The following is a 22,216-nucleotide window of genomic DNA, read 5'->3' as shown; positions in this document are numbered from 1 at the left end:
TCGGCATTAAGACATGGACATATATTTTGAGGGGCTGCCATTCCACCTGTTCCAGGTCCTGGATGTGGTGTGGTGCCACTGTTTTTCTAAAAGCCTAAGGAAAGACAAAGGAGAGTAATACACTTTCAGGTTTCGGTCAGTGTTTCTTTTGTTTAATGAACTCTATGGGTTGGGACCATGCAATTCCAGAAGGATTGCTAGAGAAAGTATCAGCCCACAATATTCTGCATGTTTTATGTCTGAAGCATGGGGAAAACCTTTACAAACAATTTGATTAACTCTTCCCACAGTTAACTTTGGGGACTCCCAGAAGATAAAATAATAAGAAAAAAAGCTGAAATCCTGCCATTTGACCAGTGAAAGTTACTGATCTAGTGGACTTAGAAACCTTCCCGAGGGACCTGATGCAAATTTGCACCAAAGCAGCAGCTGCATTTCCACAGTTCTAGCTTCACCTTCACAATGTTTCCCTTGCTCAAAAAGGCACTAAGTCATCTCCAAGTCTGAAGCACCCAGCGAACAACAGCAAGGCAGAGCCACCAGAAGCATACACCTGATTTTCATGATAAACACGGTAATGCTGTATGAGCTAGTGAAACCACTTTCTGTATTGCTGTAGGGATATGTATAGCAACACAAACTGGAATAGAATGGAACATGTCCCCTGTTGGCAGAGTCACCCCAAAGGAATGAAGAGATAAGTAGGCATCCCAGCTGATATAATACTGAATTGTTTAGAAAACAACTCATAATTGATGCCAAGTGAAAGCACTGTGTACCCATTAAAACATTACATTATTGAAGACATAATGTTTTGAAGAGTGAACTCTTCAAAAAAAAAAAAAATCTTACCTAGGATCACAAACTGGTGTTGTCTAGGAGACAGTTCAGGTTACAGATAAAACAGAGATCTACCCAAGATAACTCGAGTAAAAGATACATGGGGAACAACAAAGAGACTCGTGCAAACCCAGAATCAAATATTAGGCTGTAACAGTTCTGGGCCATGTGGGGAATGGGGTTTGGATTTGCAGCAGCTCCAGGAGTTAATGGATCTTCACCTGCTTCTCCACCCATAACATGACTGGCCTATACACCACTGTGTGTTTCTGTCTCCTGATGTCAAATATAATTTTCAGAAATTTGGAAACATAATTCTTATAGTTTGCTAAGTTTTGTACGCAACTGGTTAATGTCCCACAGGAACATGAAACCATCTTTTTCAGAATTATCTTCTCTATTAACAGAAAAGAAAGTCATCACATCTTATCCATTTTACACAATTATAGAATGTCTAGCATCTAATCAATTCTGTAAACAAAGTCCATTTCCCTAGAGAGTTAGGTGATGCTTAAGTCAAAGCTTTGGCGTGACACTAAAAATTCACACAATCAAAAAAAATTTCATAGAATCATATCGTTGCTTTATTTCTAAGTTTTGCATAATTCTCCTAAACATTCCCCCTTTTGATCAAAAGTAATCTTTAAGCATCCTTATTGGATAGTCAGCAAATCTAGAGCCACGTGGTGTTGATCAGCTACTAAGACCAGAATATTAAATTTTGCCTAGAGATTGAAAAATCTATAGTTTCATCTTCCATAGCTTCCATGGATCCAGAGATGATTTCTACGACTATTTACACATCCATTTCAAAGCTAGGAAACCAAAACCAGAGAATTCAGCTCTACGAAGTTTTACCTGCAGTACCTTGTAAATGTACAGACAGGATCACCTGGGACTTTTGTCTGAACTCTTCTTTATTCTAGGCCTTGTTGTCTGATGCCATTTTCATAAATGTTGATTATTTTTCTTTGCCACCATGTTTTTCCCTCCTTAGAATCTGTCTTCTGACAGAGCCCCTTCAGTCTTTAAACTTATTTCTACCTTCCTGCCCCTGGCTTCTATCTTGTAATGAATTCCCCCTTTCTGTTTAAGCCAGCTTGAGTGGGTTTCTATTGCTTATAATTGAGTCTGAACCATTTCAATCACCTAATCCTATAGCCTAGGGTAACCAAACGTCAACTCAGACTTTGGTGGGACACCACATTACCCTTGGAACTGAAAGATCTAAACTAAAATTAATGTTTGTCTGACATTTTGATTAGGGAGAAACTATCAAAGGTAAAATTTGAGCTAAGTCTTGAAAAATCAGGCAGTTATTTATTTTTTTTAAAAAAGTACTTGTAAAAAAAAGTATTTGTGGGGACTTCCACTTCTGAGAAGATAGAACAGACATATATTTTTCCCTATTTCTCCTACTAATTACGACTAAAAACCCTGGATACTATATATACCTGGATACAAACATAAGGAGACTCCAAAAGATAGAAAGAAGAAAGCAGACCAACAAGGTACACTGGAACCTGAGAACCCACACACGGGGGACTTCCTTTGATTTCCTTTTTGCCTCATGATCCCAGACTTGAAGTGGAGGAAGCCAGCAACCCATATTGTCAGTGATTCCAGAACAAAAGAGCCCCAACAAAAGCCTATTCTCTCCAGCCAAAAGACCAAGAAAGATGTAGCCAAATAAGACAAGAATTTTAGACGATACCCACTCTACTCCATCCAAACACCATAGAAAACAATTGTGGCCCCATCCCTACCCCCATTAGCAAAAGTCAAGAAGCCTAAACTTCCACTCAGCAGATACCATAACAAGGTATCCCAACACCCAATCCCAAAGGGTTGGTGTCAGAGAGGGACAAGCAGACAGCTGAGAGCTTCATCTCTGCTGGCCAGTAACAGGGACCTTCCCCTCTCCATGGTGTCAGTGGAGACCATATGGGGAGCCTGGACTTCCAGCCCCTTCCAACACTAATGAGGCACCCTTTGCCATTCCTGCCAGGGTGGTATCAGAGGGTCTAGTGAAGAGTCAGAACTTTGACCACTGTCTAGCAGTAATTAGGTCACTCCCACCAAGGTGTCAGTGGAGACCACATAGGGAACTGAGGCAGAAGGAGCCTACTCCCCTCAGGTCTCAATGGTGGCCAAGTAGAGAACATGGACTTGTACCTCTACCTGTCATAAAGAGGCAGCATCATCACACATATCTCCCCTACCAGAGTAGTGTCAGAAAAAGCCAACTAAAACAAAAAGTTTAGATAAAATCCAGAGTCTCAGAACGTAATACAAAATGTCTAGGTTCCAGTGGAAAAGTACTCATCATGCCAAAGATGAAAGATCTCTGTCTTAGCTTAGGCTGCCACAACAAAATACCATAGACTGGGTAGGTTAAATAACAGGAATTTATTTCTCACAATTCTGGAAACTGGAAGTCCAAGATCAGGGTGCCAGCAGGTCAGTGTCTAGTGAGGGTCTTCTCCTTGGATTGCTGTGTCCTCACATGGCCTTTCTTTGGTGCACAAGGGTGGAGAGAGGGAGAGAGGAAGCAAGCTGTCTAATGTCTCTTCTTTTACGAGTGCCAGTCCCATAATAAGAATTCCACACTTATGACCCCCCGAAGTCCCCATCTCCCAAGCATTATCACACTGGGGCTTAGGACTTCAACATATAAATTTGTTAGGAACACAGTTTGGTCCATAGCAACCTCACACCAGTGAAAAAAGACAATCAATATGTGCCAACACCAAAATGAGAGAGATATTGGCATTATTTCACAAAATTTTAAAGCAGCCATGATAAAAAATGTTTCAGCCAGACATGGTGGCATACACCTGAAGTCCCAGCTACTTGGGAGGCTGGGGTAGGAGAACTGCTTGAGCCCAGGAGTTCAAGACCAGCCTGGGCAACATAGTGAGACCCCCTCTCAAAAAACAAAACAGTTCACCAGGTGCAGTGGCTCATGCCTGTAATCCCAGCACTGCAGGAGGCCAAGGTGGGAGGATTGCTTGAGCCCAGGAGTTCAAGACCAGTTTGGGCAACATAGAAAGACCTTGTCTCTACAAACAATTAAAAAATTAGCTGGGTATAGTAATGCATGCCTATGGTCCCAGCTACTGGGGAGGCCGAGGTGGGAGGATTGCTTCAGCCTGGACAGTTGAGGCTGTGGTGAGCTATCATGCCACTGCACTCCAGCCTAGACAAGAGAGAAAGACCTCATCTTGAAGAAGAGGAAGAAGAAGAAGAAGAAGAAGAAGGAGAAGGAGAAGGAGGAGGAGGACGATTACCCAAACTGAAATCTTAAAATTTAAAAATACAGTAACTGAAATTAAAAAGTAATTGAAATTAACAGCAGAAAGGAGTGAACTTGAAGATAATGCAATAGAAATTAACCTGAATAGCAGAGAGAACATAGCCTAAAAAAAAGAAAGAAAGAAAGTCAAACAGGGACCTGTGAGTTATAATAAAGTATCTAATATTAGTATCATTAGAATCCTATAAGCAGAAGCAAAAGATAATTGAGAAAGTACTCAACAAAATAATGGCTAAAAACTTCCCAAATTTGTCAAGGGACATAAATTAATAGATTTAAGAAGCCAAGCATGGCTGGGCATCTTGGCCCATGCCTGTAATTCAGTGCTTTGGGAGGCCAAGGCAAGAGGAGCACTTGAGGCCAGGAGTTCAAGAGTAGCCTGGGCAACATACTGAGGCCCAGTCTCAAAAAATCAAAAAATGGCATGATGGCACATACTTATAGTCCCAGTTACTTGGGAAACTGAGGCAGAAGGATCACTTAAGCCCAGGAGTTTGAGGCTACAGTGAACTATGATTGTACCATTGCATTCCAGCCTGGGCAAAATGTGAGACCCTGTCTCTAAAAAAATAAAATAAGGTAAGACAAGATTAAACTTAAAAAATTAAATATGTTTTTTAAAAAGCTTAACAAACCCCAAAAAGGATAAACTCAAAAAAACATACCAAGGATCAGGGATGGTGGCTCATGCTCATAATCCCAGCACTTTTGGAGACTGAGGCAGGAAAATCACTTGATCCCAGGAGTTTGAGACCAGCCTGGGCAACATAAAGAGACTGTCTGTAAAAAACAAACAAACAAACCATACCAAGATATATAATAATTAAACTAAAGACAAAGAAAAATCTTGAAAGCAGCCAGAGTAAAATAATACCTTATCAATAAGGGAAACAATTAAAATGATAGTGTACTTCTTATCAGAAAGCATAGAGATCAGAAAGAACTGGCACAATATTTTTTCAGTGCTAAAAAAGAAAACTATTGATATGGTTTGGGTGGGGACACAGCCAAACCATATCATCTTGAATTCCCACATGTTGTGGGAGGGACCTAATGGGAGGTAATTGAATCATGGGGGCAAATCTTTCCTGTGCTGTTCTCATGAGAGTGAATAAGTCTCACAGCACCGGATGGTTTTAAAAAGAGGAATTGCCCTGCACAAGCTTTCTCTCTTTGCCTGCTGCCATCCATGTAAGACGTGACCTGCTCCTCCTTGCCTTCTGCCATGATTGTGAGGCTTCCTCAGCCATGTGGAACTGTAAGTCCAATTAAACCTCATTATTTTGTAAATTGTCTGGTGTCAGGTATATCTTTATCAGCAGTGTGAAAATGGACTAATACAACTGTCCACTCAGAACTTTATACCCAGCAAAACTATATCTTTCAGAAAAACAGAAGAAACCAAAACATTCCCTGATTTAAAAAAAAAAAAAAACAACTAGAAAAATTTGTGGTTAACAGACCTATTCTCAGAGAATGGCTAAAAAAAGTTCTCTAAACAGAAGGGAAATGACAAAAGAGGAAACTTTGAGACATCAGGAAGGAAGAAATAACATATTAAGGAAAAGTATGGATAAATAATGCCTTTTCTTCTCTTAAGTTTTGTAAATTATGTTTGATGATTGAAGCAAAATTTACAATGGCTGATGTAGTTCCAAATATATGCAAAGGATATACTTAAGACAATTATATTACAAGCAAGGGAGGGCAAAGGAATGTAAAGATTTAAGGTTTTATACTGTACTTGAACTACTAAAATGAAAACACTAGTAGACTGTGATAAGTTATGTATTCATAATGTAATATCTAAAGCAAACGCTTAAAAAGCTACACAAAGTACTTGAACTACTAAAATGAAAACACTAGTAGACTGTGATAAGTTATGTATTCATAATGTAATATCTAAAGCAAACACTTAAAAAGCTACACAAAGAGATACATTCAAAAACACATTAGAAAAATCAAAATGGAATTCTAAAAAATGTTCAAGCAACCCACAGGAAGGCACATAAATAGAGAAATGAACAAAAAGAAAAGAGAAAAACAGAAAATGAAATAATAAAATGGCAGACACATTGTTTCTTAGCCGTTTGGCTAGATCAAGTGTTAAATGGCAGACTTAATCCATTATTTTTAATTAATTAATTAATTTTTTTGAGACAGCATCTCTCTCTCTCTGTGTTGCCCAGACTGGAGTGCAGTGGTGCGATCGCAGCTCACTGCAGCCTCAACTTCCTGGGCTCAAGCAACCCTTCCACCTCAGCCTCCAACATAGCTGGACCACAGGTGTGCACCCCCATATCCAGCTAATTTTTTATTTTTTGTAGAGATGGGGTCTCACTATGTTGCCCAGGCTGGTCTGGAACTCCTAGGCTCAAACAATCCTCCTGCCTCAGCCTCCCAAAGTACTGGGATTACAGGTGTGAGCCACTGCACTTGGCCACACTAAATCTTTAGCATATTAAGAATTACATTAATATAAATGGTCTAAATATACCAACTAAAGGACAGAGATTGCAGAGTGGATTTTAAAAAATATGACCCAACTATATGCCATCTATAAAAAATGTATTTCATATATAATAATGTTGGATGAAAAAGATATTATACAAGCATTAATTTTAAAAAGTAAGAGTGCTATATCAGTATCAGATAAAGCAGAACTCAGAGTAAAGAAAATTAATAAAGACGGAGGGGACATTTTATAATGGCAAATCAGTCACTCTACCAATAAAACACAGTAACCTTTTTTGTTTAGACAAGGTCTCACTCTGTCGCCCAGGCTAGAGTTCAGTGGCATGATCTCAACTCACTACAACATCCACCTTCCATGCTCAAGTGATCTTCCCACCTCAGCCCCCCAAGTAGCTGGGACCACAGGCATGTGCCACCATGCCCAGCTAATTTTTGTATTTTGTGTAGAAACAGGGTTTTGCCATATTGCCCATGCTGGTCTTGAACTCCTGAGCTCAAGTGATTCACCTGCCTTGGCCTCCCAAATTGCTGAGATTACCCACGTGAGCCACCATGCCCAGCAAAATATGATAATCTTAAATATGTATATGGCTAAGAATAGAGCTGCAAAATGTGAGAAACGAAAACTGATAGAACTTAAAGGAGAAATAAATACATCCATAATTATAGTTGGAGACTTCAACACTCCTCTCAACAAGTAATAAAACAAGTAGACAGAAAACAAAGATATGGAAGAACTCAACATCATCAACCAATAAGAGCTAAGTAACTTTTATAGAATACCTCACTGAATAACAACATTATACACTCTCTTTTCAAGTGCTCAGCAAACATAAGCAGATACATCATATCATAGGTCAGAGCAACAATCCCTAAGACATTTAAAAGAATGTACATCACACAGAATGTGTTCTCTTACCATGATGAAATCAAACTAAAAATGAATAACATAAAACTAAGAGGAAAATCTTCCAACACTTGGAAACTAAACAACACACTTCTAAATAATCCTTGAAAAGGAAGTACCAAGGGAAATTAGAAAATACACAATACTTAATGAAAATAAAAATACAACATATTAAAATGTGCCAGACACTCCCTGTTGATAGGGAAATTCATAACCTAAATGCATATATTAGGGAAGAGGATAAGTGTCAGATCAGTAATTAAAGCTGCCAACTCAAGAACTCTGAGAAATAAGGGCAAACAAAACCAAAAATATCCAGAAGAAAAGCATAATGATTCAAGTATAAATCAATGAAATTTAAAACAGGAAACCAATAAAGGAAATCAATGAAAGGAAGAGCTGGGTCTTCGAAAAGATCAATAAAATTGACAAATCTCTTTTTAGACTGACAAAGAAAAAAGAGAATACACAATTGCCAATATCATGAGTGAAGCAGGAGATATTACTACAGACTCTGCAGACAACACAAGGAAAATAAGGAAATACTATTAAACCTGACAGACAAAAATTTGGCAACTTAGATAAAGTGGACCAATTTATCAAAAAACACAAATTGCCACAGCTCACCAAACATGAAATCAATAGTTTGAATAGTTCTATAACTATTAATAAAATTGAAGATGTAATTTTAAAATTTTCCCCAAAAGTCATAACCAGGCCTGGATAGTTTAGAGAAATTCTGCCAAAAAATTAAAGAAGAATTAACACCAATTCTATACAATCACTTCCAGAAAATAGAAAAGGAAGAGACACCTCCCAACTTATTTGATAAGTATTACTATAATGCCAAAAGCAGAAAAAGACAATACAAAACCCAGCAAACTACAGACCAATATTCAAAGAGGGAAACTTTCTAACTTGATAAAGACCATCTACAGAAAACCCACAGCTAGCATTTCACCTAATGGTAAAAGACTGGATCCTACTCTGTACAATTGGGAAAAGGCAAGGTTGTCCATTCTTCATTCTAATTACTTCTATTTAATATAGTACTGGAAGTCTAGCCAGTGCAATAAGGCAAGAAAAAGAAATAAAAGCCATAGAGGTCAAAAAGGAAGAAATAAAATTGTTTCTATTTGCAGATGACATGATTATTTATGTATAAAGTCTCAAGAAATCTATTTAAAAAACCCAAAACCTTTCTAGAATGAATACTTACAGCAAGATTGCAGGAAACAAGTTAATATTAAAAATCAATTGTATTTCTATATATTAACAATGAGCACATGGACATTTAAATGAAAAATACATTACTGGCCAGTGTGGTGGCTCATGCCTGTAATCCCAGCACATTGGGAGGCTGAGGTGGCAGGATCACCTGAGTTCAAGGCTGCAGTGAGCTATAATCACACCATCACTCTCCAGCTTGGGCAAAAGAATGAGACCCTGACTCCTAAAAATAAATAAATAAAAATACATTATCATTCACAATAGTACCAATAAAAAAGAAATAGGTGTAAATCTAACAAAACGTGTACAGGACTTACATGTTGAAAACTACAGAATGTTGTTGAGAGAAATTTAAAAGTATATAAACAAATGAAAAGAAATACTGTGTTATTGAGTTAGAGATCCGTTACACTAAAGATATCAGTTCTCAAATTGATATACAGTTTAATACAATTCCTAGCCAAATACCAGCAAAGTTTTTGAAGGTATAGAAAATAAAAAGCAGGCCAGGTGTGGTTGCTTAAGCCAGTAATCCCAGCACTTTGGGAGGCCAAGTCAGGTAGATCACATGAGGTCAGGTGCCAAGACCAGCCTGGGCAACATAGTGAAACCCTGCCTCTACTAAAAATACAAAATTAGCCTGGCGTGGTGGCACACGCCTGTAGTCCCAGCTACTCAGGAGACTGAGGCAGGAGAATCGCTTGAACTTGGGAGGCAGAGGTTGCAGTGAGCTGAGATCACACCACTGCACTCCAGCCTGGCTGACAGAGGGAGACTCTTTATCAAAACAAAAAAAAAAAGGAAGGAAGGAAGGAGGGAGGGAGGGAAGGGAGGAAGGAAGGAAGGAAGGAAGGAAGGGAGGGAAGGAAGGAAAGTACAGTAGCTGAAACAATTTTTAAAAAGAATAAATGGGGCTGGGCCTGGTGGCTCAAGCCTATAAGCCCAGCACTTTGGGACACTGAAGCGAGTGGATCACTTGAGGACAGGAGTTCGAGACCAGCCTGGTCAAAATGGTAAAACCCCATCTCTACTAAAAATACAAAAAATTAGCCAGATGTGGTGGCATGTCTGTAATCCCAGCTTGTTTGGAGGCTGAGTCAGGTGAATCGCTGGAACCCAGGAGGTAGAGGTTGCAGTAAACTGAGATCACAGCCACTGTACTCCAGCCTGAGAGAAACAGCAAGACTCTGTCTCAAAAACAAACAAACAAAAAGAATAAATGGAGAGAAATTGGTCTATCCAATTTTAAAACTTACCACATAGCTATAGTAATCAGAATCAGAGTGTGGTATGGTGAAGGGATAGACACATACATCAATGGAATTTCTGTTGAGAACCCAGAAATAGACCACCACAAATATACCTAACTGATATTTGACAAAGCTGCAAAAGCAATTCAATAAAGAAAAGATAGCCTTTTCAACAAGCAGTGCTGGAGAATTGTGCATCCATAGGCAAAAAAAAAAAAAATGAACCTCAACCCACTTTTCATACCTTATACAAAAATGACCTCAAAATGGATTATGAATTTGACTGTAAAATGTAAAACTATAAAACTTTTAGAAATAAACATAGGAGAAAATCTTCAGGACCTAAGCTAGGTAGAGAGTTCTTAGACTTGACATTAAATCATAATTCATAAAAGAAAAATTGATAAATTTGACTTCATCAAAATTAAAACCATTACACACTGCTAAAGATCCTGTTATAAGTTTGAAAAGACAAGCTACAGTTTGCAAGAAAGTATTTGCAAACTGCATATCAGAGAAAGGACTAGTATCTAGAAAGTATAAAGAGCTCTCAAAACTCAACAGTGACAAAGTAAACAATCCAGCTGGGCATGGTGGCTCATGCCTATAATCTCAGCACTTTCAGAGGCCTAGAGAGGTAGCTCACTTGAGCTCAGGAGTTCGAGACCAGCCTGGGCAATATGGTGAAACCCCATCTCTACAAAAAATATAAAAATTGTCCGGGTATGGTGGACTGTGCCTGTAGTCGCAGCTACTCAGGAGGCTGAGGTTGTTGCAGGAACCAAGGAACCAGAGAAACCAATGGGTGGAACAGGAGGATTCTATTTAGGTGCACTGGCTTAGCGGATTTGCATCCAAAAGGCTGAGCCCCAAACAAAGACTTGGCTTGACTTTTATACATGCATCAGTGGTGCAAAATGCAGTGGTGCGAAAGCAGGTTTATAGAAGCAGAATAAAGGCAATTTATTAAACAGCAACAGGCTCATAATCAGGCTTTCATGTGATTCTTGCTATGCAGGCCAGGTGGCTGTTATCTAGGCTTGCTGAAGATGCCTGCACAATCTTATCTCGTGTCCTTCCCTATGGCACCCAGATGGCTGCAGTCTAAGCTTGCTCAAGCTTGCTCAAAACTTGCAGAGCAGGATACAATTGCATGGAGTGGGGAGGGATTCAAGGGGGAAACTGTTCATACCACAGGAAAGGAATAAAGTTTGTTTTTTTTCTTTTTGCATCTTCTGCTTCAAGGTAAGAGGATCGCTTGAGCCTGGGAGACAGAGGTTGCAGTGAGCTGAGATCATGACACCGTAGTCCAGGATGGGCAACAGAGTGAGACTTTGTCTCAAAAAAAAAAAAGTAAACAATCCAATCAGAACAAGTGCAACACATGAAGAGACACTCCACAAAAACCAAGATGTACAGATAGTAAGTAAGCACATGAAGAGATCTTTGGTATCATTAGCTATTAGGGAAATGTACATTAAAACCACAATGAGATATCACTACACACCTATCATAATGGTTAAAATTAAAAATAGCAACACTGCCAAATGCTGGTGAGGATGTAGAGAAACTGGATCACTTATACATTGCTGATAGGCATAGAAAATGAGACAGCTACTCTGGAAAACATTTTAACAGTTTCCTAAGAAGCAAAGCATGACACTACCATATGACTTAGTCACAGAGATTTCCCTGCAATAAATCTCACCAGACCCATTAGAAGAGACTGGCTGCCCAAAAAACAGCAAACAGCAAAAGTATGCTTTCAAAGGGGAAGCCATTGAAAAAAAAAAAAAAAAAAGAAAGAAAAAGGGGCTTAAGAGAAAAACCAAGAGAAAAACAGGGAATTGCAAACTTGTATTCACACAAAAACCTGTACATGAGTTTTCATAGCAGCTTTATTCCTAATAGTCAAAAATTGAAGGAAAAAATGCTCTCAAATATCTCTCAATAGATGAATGGTTAAATAAACCATGATACATCCATACCTTGGAATACTACTCAGAAATGAAAAGGAACAAACTACTGATACATACAATAATGCATTAGGAGAATTATATTGAGTGAAAAAAAAAACAATTCCAAAAGGTTACATGCTGTATCATTTCATTTATGTAGCATTCTTTTTGCTGTTGTTATTTTAAGACAGGGTGTCATTCTATCACCCAGGCTGGAGTGTGGCGGTGTGATCATGGTTCACTTCAGCCTTGACCTCCTGGGCTCAAGCAGTCTTCCTGCCTCAGCCCCCAAGTAACTGAGACTACAGATGTGCACCACCATGCCTGGTTAATTTTATATTTTTCATAGAGATAGGGTCTCACTATGTTGCCTGGGCTGGTCTTGAATTTCTGGTGTCAACAATCCTCCCACCTCAGACTCCCGAAGTGCTCAGATTACAGGTGGAGGCCACCGTGCCTGGCCCTATAATATTCTTGAAATGGAAATATTATAGAAATTGAGATGAGACTAGTGGTTGCCAGGAGTTAAGGAAGGCATAGAGGCAGCAGGAAAGTGGACATGGTTATAAAAAGGCAACATGACAGATCCTTGTGGTGATGGAAATATTCTGTGTCTTCACTGTATCAATGTCAATATCCTGGTTGTGAATAGTTTTGCAAAATGTTAACCACTGGGGAAAACTGGGTAAAGGGTACATGGGACCTCTATTACTTGTTACAATTACACATAAATCTATAATTTCCTCAATATAAAAAGTTTAATTTAAAAATGAGGCTAGGCATAAAAACACTAAACAGTTGTCTATTAAAGCCTAAAGTAAAGATTCTGTCCATAAAACAGCCCAATTTTATTTTTGCAAAAACAAATTAAATCAATATCATAAGAAGAAAAAAAACTTGTGAGATTCTGCTTCAGAAATGGTGTAGTAACTCCTGTGGGGCCACACTCCTGGACAAGATCTAAAAAACAGTTACCTGAAGGCACTTGAAAGTGACTAAAAGTAGGTGGGAACTGCAGAGAAGGTTGTAGTTGGAAGAAAGGAATGGCTTTTCACTTGAAGGCAGTCCTTAGTCCATACCAGACAGATTGGCTAAAACTTCAATAGAAATTTGCAGTCTTGGCCAGGCATAGTGGCTCACGCCCGTAATCCCAGCAGTTTGGGAGGCCGAGTCGGGCAGATCACCTGAGGTCAGGAGTTCGAGACCAGCCTGGCCATGGTGAAACCCCGTCTCTACTAAAAATACAAAAAATTAGCTGGGCATGGTGGTGCACGCCCGTAATCCCAGCTACTCGGGAGGCTGAGGCAAGAGAATCACTTGAACACCGGAGGCGGAGGTTGCAGTGAGCCGAGATTGCACCATTGCTCTCCAGCCTGGGCGACAAGAGCCAAACTCCATCTCAAAAAAAAAAAATTAGCCGGGGGTGGTGGCAGGCACCTGTAATCCCAGCTACTCGGGAGGCTGAGGCAGGAGAATTGCTTGAACCTGGGAGGCGGAGGTTGCAGTAAGCCAAGATCACACCATTGCACTGCAGCCTGGGGGACAAGAGCAAGACTTCGTCTCAAAAAAAAAGAAAGAAAAGAAATTTGCAGTCTTACTGGCTTGAAGAGACAGATAGACAGAGTTCAAAGTGGCCAATGCAACTGGAAACTGAGGGAAAAACCTCAGAAAGGAGACAGTGACAGAGGAGTGGCCTCCAATTCTGCAAAAAACCCTGCATGTAAGAATTCTGCACATAACAGTGGCTCCCCTGGAGAGAGTGAGAAGCCCCAGGGGCATAGGGTGCCACCTTTTACATTTCAGCTGGGCAGCAAGGTGAGTGGGCACAGTGAATGCTCACCCCTCTGCCACAGTCACTGCATTACAGGCAAAGCAGGGAGACATCACGGCTCATGATGTCAAAGAATCTTGATGTTTTTTACTCTAAGTTTTAAAAAATGCAATATTTTTACTTAATACTTTAGGCATATGTGACACTTTGGTTTATTCCTCCCTTCATAATGATTTTTCTCTTAAGGCCTTTTTTTTTTTTTTTTTGCAATGCCTTCCCCTTTGAAAGCATACTTTTGCTGTTTGCTGTGTTTTGGGCAGCCAGTCTCTTCTGATGGGTCTGATGTCTCTAGATGCATGTATGGCCTCAGGAGAGTAAAGATCTGGGTCTGGGTTTAGGGTGTGTTGGAGCCAGAATCACAGATCACAGCTTTGTGAGGGTAGAAAGAGCCCTGGCAGTTCTGGCTTGCAGCCAAGGTGCTGGGCATACAGGCACCCATTAAAAAGTGGGAACATTTGGAAAAAAAAAAAAGAAAGAAAAAAGAAAAGAATTCTGCTCATAAACTCTGCTCAAATCTCTGGCTGATCTCTAAACTACATATACAGAACATATCCAGAGAGTTCAGCCATGGATAAAAGAGCTAAACAAAGATTTCAGTGGCTGCCAGCTGCAAGGAAGTTTGAGTTTAGAGTCTGAGGCAGGACTAATTAACTTCCTGTTAAAACAATCAAGACTATTTGATAGAATAGAACAGAATCTGAAATCTCTACAATGTATCATTTACAATGTCATGAATAAAATCAAAAATTACTAGACTTAGGAAGAAAAAGAAATTGTAACTCATAAGCAATCATTGCAGTCTGACCAGAAGATTTCCCATATACTGAGTTAGCAAAGATTTTTAAAACGGCTATTAAAGCTATGTTCAAGAGCATAAAGGACAATATCCTATAATTAATAAACAAATAGGACATATCAACACAGAGATCACAAGTATTTTTAAAAATCAAACAGAAATTCTAGAGCTGAGGCCAGGCATGGTGTTTCATGCTTATAATTCCAGCACTTTGGGAGGTGAAGGAGGAAAGATCACTTCTTTAAAAGAAAGAAAAAACGGAAGGAAGAAAGACAGGAAGGAAGGAAGGAAGGAAGGAAAGAAATTCTAGAGCTAAAAAATAAATAACCAAAACAAAATATTTAATGGATGGTCTTAATAGAAGACTAGAGAGGATATAAGAATAAGTGAACACAAAGACAGATCATTAGAAATTATCAAATTTCAAGAACAGAGAGAAAAAAGAATGGGAAGTGGGAAAAGAAAGACAATAGAAATGGGGCTTAGTGACCTAAGGGACAATATAAACATTTCTAACATATGACTAATTAGAGTCCTGGGAGGAAGGAATGGAATAGAAAAAACATTTGTGGGCCGGGCGCAGTGGCTCACGCCTATAATCCTAGCACTTTGGGAGGCCGAGGCAGGTGGATCACGAGGTCAGGAGATCGAGACCATCCTGGCTAACAGAGTGAAACCACGTCTCTACTAAAAATACAAAAAATTAGCCGGGTGTGGTGGTGGGCACCTGTAGTCCCAGCTACTCGGGAGGCTGAGGCAGGAGAATGGTGTGAACCTGGGAGGTGGAGCTTTTAGTGAGCCGAGATCGAGCCACTGCACTCCAGCCTGGGTGACAGAGCAAGACTCTGTCTCAAAAAAAAAAAAAAAAAAGAAAAGAAAAGAAAAAAGAAAAAACATTTGTGGAAATAACAGCTGAAAAACTTTCAAGTTTGTAGATTCAAGAAGCTCAGTGAACCCCAAGCAGAACAAATACTAAGTAAACCACATCTATAGAGTCTTAATTTTCTAAAAAGCAAGGATGAGAGAAAAATCTTAAAAACAATTTTTAAAAATCAATACATTATAAACAGCGAATTACAATACAAATGACCACTGACTTCTCATCAAAAGTATTTGTTATTTAAGTGTTTCAAAGTCAGTGTCTCAGGTGTAATTCAACTTTAGTATACCACCAGCCAAAAAAAAACAAAAAAAAGCAGTTGGACATGTGTCCATGATGCCAAGCCCTTTACATAATTATTGGGAATTTATTATTTGGTCACATCCATCAAAATAGATCAAAGAGCAAGTTAATCCACAGTAAACTGACAAAAACCTAGTTGCTTAAGAAAATAAAACTGTGCCTTCAATATATAAATAAGTATCAGCACCAGGTTGTCATATCAGCCCTTGAAAAGCTAGGGTAGAAAGGATTGGTAGCACAGAGTTTAGAAAAAAGATAGCTGATTAAACTGGATTATCATCCTGATGTCCCCTTCTTCTAATCTTTAGCCAGTGCTGTCTCCCTGGGGGTTTATTTTCTTTATATTCTTTGGATAACAGAAGTGTTAGTTTTCAGGTGATATTGGCCTGATCCAGGACTAGAGTCAGATGACTTAAAAGAAAATTTTATAAGTCTCTTCAGGATCAAGATCAATGATTTAAAAAAAAAAAAGAAAGGTAACAATAGAGATTTCTGAAATTGAAGAAGTTTTCATCAGAGACATTCAAACAAATGAACTTACAGAGCTATTTTAAAGCTATCTTCACAATGGTTAGAAATAGAAAGCAAAAAATCAAATATAAAACATAAATCAGAAGTGGAATTGAGCATGTTATAGTGAATCTTACAAAATTTAACAACCTATAAGGATAAAAACATCTCAGGGGACCAAAGATAGAACCTCTTAGAATGGCTGTATTCTCAACAACCTTTCACATTAAAGTTGTAAAACCTTACTCTAACAATGGCACTGGACTGAAGGTGTTAAGCTTTTGAATTCTCAAATCTGTATTTCTTATCCTGTCTTTTCTTCCTGACTCTAGATTGCCATTCACCACTGTCTCATGGTCAGAGGAGGTATGTTACTGAACACTATTTTCCTAACTTCAGTCATTCCAGCACTGTTGTCTCATGTTTTGCTATAAGTGTATAATCCTTGTTCTGTTATTTATTAGTTTTCTTTAAGTTGACTCACATTTTTTACTTGTATGTAATTGAAAATCATAGCTGCAATGAGAAAAGCAGTGCAATTAGCCATCAATAAAATTATAGAGAAATAAATGTAATATAAAACATAATTATGTTCTAATTAGATGTTGTTGTCTTCCAAAGTCTGACACCTGTTCTGTCTTAGATAAAACAAAAAGTATCTGATGTTAAATAACATTAATATCAGACTGAGCCTTTCTCCTTGATACAATTGGAAAGATTTTTACAGGATTAAATGAAAACTGACAACATAAAAAAGAAGAGAGGGAGAAGAGAAAAGTGAGCATGGTCCAAAGTTACACTCAAGTACCAACAGAAAAAAATTTCTAATGTACTATTAAAGAGAATGGAGGCATGACTAGAATTGGATAGTAAAAAAAAAAACAAAAAAACCAAACTATTCCTTGAGTTATGCTCTGTCTTCACCTCCATGTTCCCTTTAATTATTCTTTGAATAGAGAATATCATATTTGCAATGATAGGAAGTAAATTAAAATAATCAAAACAGTGGCACTTACAAAATTCTGCAAAATGCAATAAAAGGTGTTTATATTTGGTAGAAATTCTTCTGGATAAGTTTGATTTTTTTGTTTGTCTGACAATGTACAAAATCTAATTTTCTCTAAGTGGAATTAACTATATTTATTGTGCTTTCAGATAAGTTTAATATTTCCTTTTACATTTTGAATAAGGTATATAACCATTGCAGGCTAATAAGGTTAAACTAACAACTGCTGGCAAAATTTTAACAATCAATTGACTTTAGATTGATGTTTATTCTACATAAAAAGTTTAAAAGTCATTTTATAAAGGTTATTCAACAAGAGAATTAAATGAAATATATCAAGATTTATTTTATTTTATTTTATTTTATTTGAGATGGAGTCTTGCTCTGTCACCCAGGCTACAGTGCAGTGGCGCGATCTCGGCTCACTGCAAGCTCCACCTCCCGGGTTCACGCCATTCTCCTGCCTCAGCCTCCCAAGTAGCTGGGACCACAGGTGCCCGCCACCAGGCCCGGCTAACTTTTTGTATTTTTAGTACAGACAAGATTTCACCGTGTTAGCCAGGATGGTCTTGATCTCCTGACCTTGTGATCCACCTGCCTTGGCCTCCCAAAGTGCTGGGATTACAGGCCTGAGCCACTGTACCCGGCCTAAGATTTTATTTTATTAAATACAATCTACCGAGAGGGAGGGAGATGGGGAGGGAGAAAGAGAGAGAGAGAGAGAGAGAGAACGAACATAAAACAAGTTCTTTCCAAAAGTTTACTGTAGCATATAGGGTGAAATGGAGAATTGTAATTGTTTTAAAATCTGAAATTATTATTGTATTGTTCTAGTATAATGCTATTTTAATATGAAATCCCAATTAAAATATACTGTTATTGTCTCATTATAAAAAGAGAGAGAGAACTGAGGGTTCTGGTGTTGATAATGTCAGAGTAGCTAGTACTACAATAACTCTCCCACAGAAAACAATGATAAATCCTGGACAAAATGTGACCAACCATTTTAAGACACTGGAGAGGGACCAAAAGCAGGCAGAAATTAGAAGGGATTTCAAAGTTAAATGAGGGGAACCATACTAATTTGATGGGATCTACATTTATCCATATTTTCCTATATTTTTACAGCATGGGGTAGTTAGGACTCAAGTAGAAATATGCAGTCTTATTTGCTGGAGGTGTCAAAGACTGGGATTTCAGAGCTGCAAGAGTGGCTAGAAATCTAAAGTGAAATCTGAGAAAAAAAGCCATGCAAGAGGGAGTCCCCAAAATCTGCATATAAACTCCTGTCAACTAGTTGGCTGACCCCCAACCTGTGCATGTGCAGAGGTCATTTCAAGGGGCCCACTGGAAAGCAATAGTTGAAAGGATGAGAGAACTGAGCAGATATGTCAGCTACTATCTACTGCAGGAGAGAAGGAGTTTGAGTGCTGCATAGTTAAGAAACTCAGTAAACACCTTGGTCTTTGAATAGGCTCACAATGAAAAATCATAAAATCAAGACTTCACAAGGTTAAGGTGATCTGCCAGAAATGTAATTGTCTGCAGAACAAATACCAACACTCTTCAGAGAAATCTAACAGAAATCAGAGTCTCTACAAAGTATCATCCAGGATGTCCGTTATAAATATGAAATTACTAGACATGTGGAAAAACAGGAAAATTTGACCCAGACTCAAGAAAAAAAATTGTGACATAAAAATATACCCTAAGATGACTCAGATGTAATTGGTAGACAAAGATTTTAAAGCAGCTATTACATGTAGTCTCAAGAACTTAAAAGATAGTCATAGTGAGTAGACAGATGGGGAGTATCAACAGAGAAATGAAAACTATAAGAAAAAATAAATTGGAAATTCTAAAATAAAAGGTACAATTGCTGCAATAAACAATGTACAGGGTGAGCTGACAAAGAGATCACATATAGTCAAATGAGGACTAAACTCTGATTTTTATTTTGCCCAAATTCCTATCTAAGGGGTCAGGAGAGTCATGCCCTACAAACCATAAATTCTCATCAGATGGGTTTTATTTAACCCTATATATCATGATTTATTTTCCAACCTGCATAACAACTCCAGCATAACATTACGAGACAAGGTGGCCAGGTGCAGTGGCTCACACCTGTAATCCCAGCACTTTGGGAGGCCGAAGCTGGTGGATCACCTGAGGTCAGGAGTTTGAGACCAGCCTGGCCAACATGGCGAAACCACGTCTCTACTAAAAATACTAAAATTGCTAGGCCTGGTGGCACATGCCTGTAGTCCCAGCTACTTGGGAGGCTGAGGCAGGAGAATCGTTTGAACCCAGGAGGCAGAGGTTGCACAGGGAGCCAAGATCGCACTGCTGCACTCCATCCTGGGCAACAGAGTAAGAATCCGTCTAAAAAAAAAAAAAAAAAAATTATGAGACAAAGAATAAAATCCAAATATTTTACCCCAAAACATGTTTCTTTGCCATATTTTGAAATGGCCCTGCAAAGCTGTTCTTCGTGGGGGAAAAATTTGCATCTGTAATGAATCTCTATTAACGTAGTTAGATCTTTTTCTTTCAGACCCTCCCAATCCCAAAGAGATTAACTAAGATCTGAATAGGAAACATTTGTCATCTATTGTCCCTAAAGGCAGCCACTATAAGACTTTAAAAGAACTTTCATCTTTACAATCTTTATCTTAACCTGAACATTCCCTTTCTATCAATCCCAGGTCTTTAGACAAACACAACCAATTGTCAACCAGAAAATGTTTACGTTCACCTGTAGCCTGGAAGCCCCCCTGCTTTGAGTTGTCTCGCCGTTCTGGACCAAACAATGTATCTTTTAAATGTATTTGATTGATGTCTCATGCCTCTCTAAAATGTATAAAACCAAGCTGCACCCTGACCACTTTGGGCGCATGTTCTCAGGACCTCCTGAGGGTGCTGTCACAGGCCATGGTCACTTGTATTTGGCTCAGAATAAATCTCTTCAAATATTTTACAGAGTTTGACTCTTTTTGTCAACACAAAGAAGGAGTCAGAACCTTAAGACAGATCAGTATAAATTATCCAATCTGAGGAAAAGAGAAAAATCAATTTTAAAAATAAAACAAATACTCAGTGACATATGAGACAATATCAAACAGACTAAAATACATGTAATTGACATCCAAGGAGAAAAAACTCAGAGAACAAATGAGTCAGAAAAGAATTTGAATAAATAAAATAGTCCCCCTCCTTATTATTGGAGGATATGTTCCAAGACCCCCAGTAGTACCTAAAACCATGAATAGTACCTGCTATGGTTTGAATATGTTCCCCAAAGTTCATATGCTAGAACCTTAATCCCCTGTGCAGCAGTCTTGAGAGGTGGGTCATTAAGGAAGTAATTAGGTGTGAGAGCTCTGCTCTCATAAATAAATAGTGCAGGAGTGGGAGTGGGATCCTGATAGAAAGAATAAGTTTGGCCTGATTTTCTGTCTCACTTGCTTGCTCACCATGTGATGCCTTCCACCTTGGAATGACTTTGTCAGAAGCCAGTGCCATGCTCTTGGACTTTCCAGCCTCCAGAACCATGAGCCAAATAAAATTCTGTTCCTTATAAATTACCCAGTCTGTGGTATTCTGTGATAGCAGCAGAAAATGAACTAAGACAGTACTTAATGCTATATATACACTCTTTTTCCTATATATAAATACCTATGATAAAGTTGAATTTATAAATTAAACACATTACTCTTGTACTTTAGGCTCATTATTAAGTAAAATAAGGACTACTTGAATATAAGCACTGCAATACCATGATAATAGATCTGATAACTAAGACAGCTAGTAGTAGGTAGTATATATAGTGTGGATATGCTGGACAAAAGGACGATTCATTTCCCAGGCAGAATGGAGTGAGATGGTACAAAATTTCATCATGCCTCTGAGAATGGCAAGCAATTTAAAACTCATATGGTTTATTTCTGAAATTTCCCATTTAATATTTCCAATCTTAGTTGACTGCAGGTAGCTGAAACTCTGGAAAGTGGAACTGCAGAGAAGGGACAATGGTAATGGCTGAAATTTTGCCAAATTTAGTGAGAAATATCACTTTACAGATACACAAAGCTCAGCAAACCCAAGCAGAATAAACACAAAGAAAACAGTACTTAATCACAATATAGTCAAACTACTGAAATCAAAGAGAAAAAGAATTTCTTTCTTTCTTTTTTTTTTTTTTTTGAGATGGAGTCTCGCTCTGTCGCTCAAGCTGGAGTGCAGTGGCTCGATCTCAGCACTGCAACCTCTACCTCCCAGAGTCAAGCAATTGTCCTGCCTCAGCCTCCTGAGTAGCTGGGATTACAGGTGCACGCCACCATGCCCAGCTAATTTTTGTATTTTTAGTAGTGACGGGGTTTCACCCTATTGGCCAGGCTAGTCTCAAACTCCTGATCTCAGGTGATCTGACCTCCTCCACCTCCCAAAGAGCTGAGATTACAGGTGTGAGCCACTGCACCCAGCTGAGAAAAAGAATTTCTTGAAAGCAGCCAGAGGAAAAAAAAACACATTACATACAGGGGAACAACATTAAGAAGGACTGCCAGCTTCTCATCTGAAGCAATGGAGGCCAGAAGGTAATGAAACAACATCTTTAAAAAGGCTAGGGGAAAAAATCTCTGCCAAAAACTCAATATGGAATGAAGGTATCATCAAAAATGGGGCATGAGGTAAGATGTTTTGATATATCAGGGTGATAAAACTCATCAACAGTAGACATATAGTGCAAAAGAATTAAGAGCTTGTCTGGCTGAAAGAAATGACATTATATGAAATTTGGATCTACTGAGCAGAAGAAAGAGCATAAGAAATGATAAATGTGCAGATAAATAGAAAAGGCCAACTTTTTTCTTTCATTCTTTCTTGCTTTAGAAACAAAGTCTCACTCTGTCACCC

General features: G+C 38.5%; 1 pseudogene; it reads left to right on the top strand.

Annotated features, from left to right (window-relative positions):
- Positions 1-462: 462 nt before the first annotated feature.
- LOC129031377 (cytochrome c oxidase subunit 7B, mitochondrial-like) lies at positions 463-705 on the top strand (annotated as a pseudogene).
- Positions 706-22,216: the final 21,511 nt, after the last annotated feature.

This window comes from Pongo pygmaeus, chromosome 11 (genome assembly GCF_028885625.2).
Source record: "Pongo pygmaeus isolate AG05252 chromosome 11, NHGRI_mPonPyg2-v2.0_pri, whole genome shotgun sequence".
Classification (NCBI taxonomy): domain Eukaryota; kingdom Metazoa; phylum Chordata; class Mammalia; order Primates; family Hominidae; genus Pongo; species Pongo pygmaeus.
This window is presented reverse-complemented; position numbering and strand designations above follow the sequence as displayed.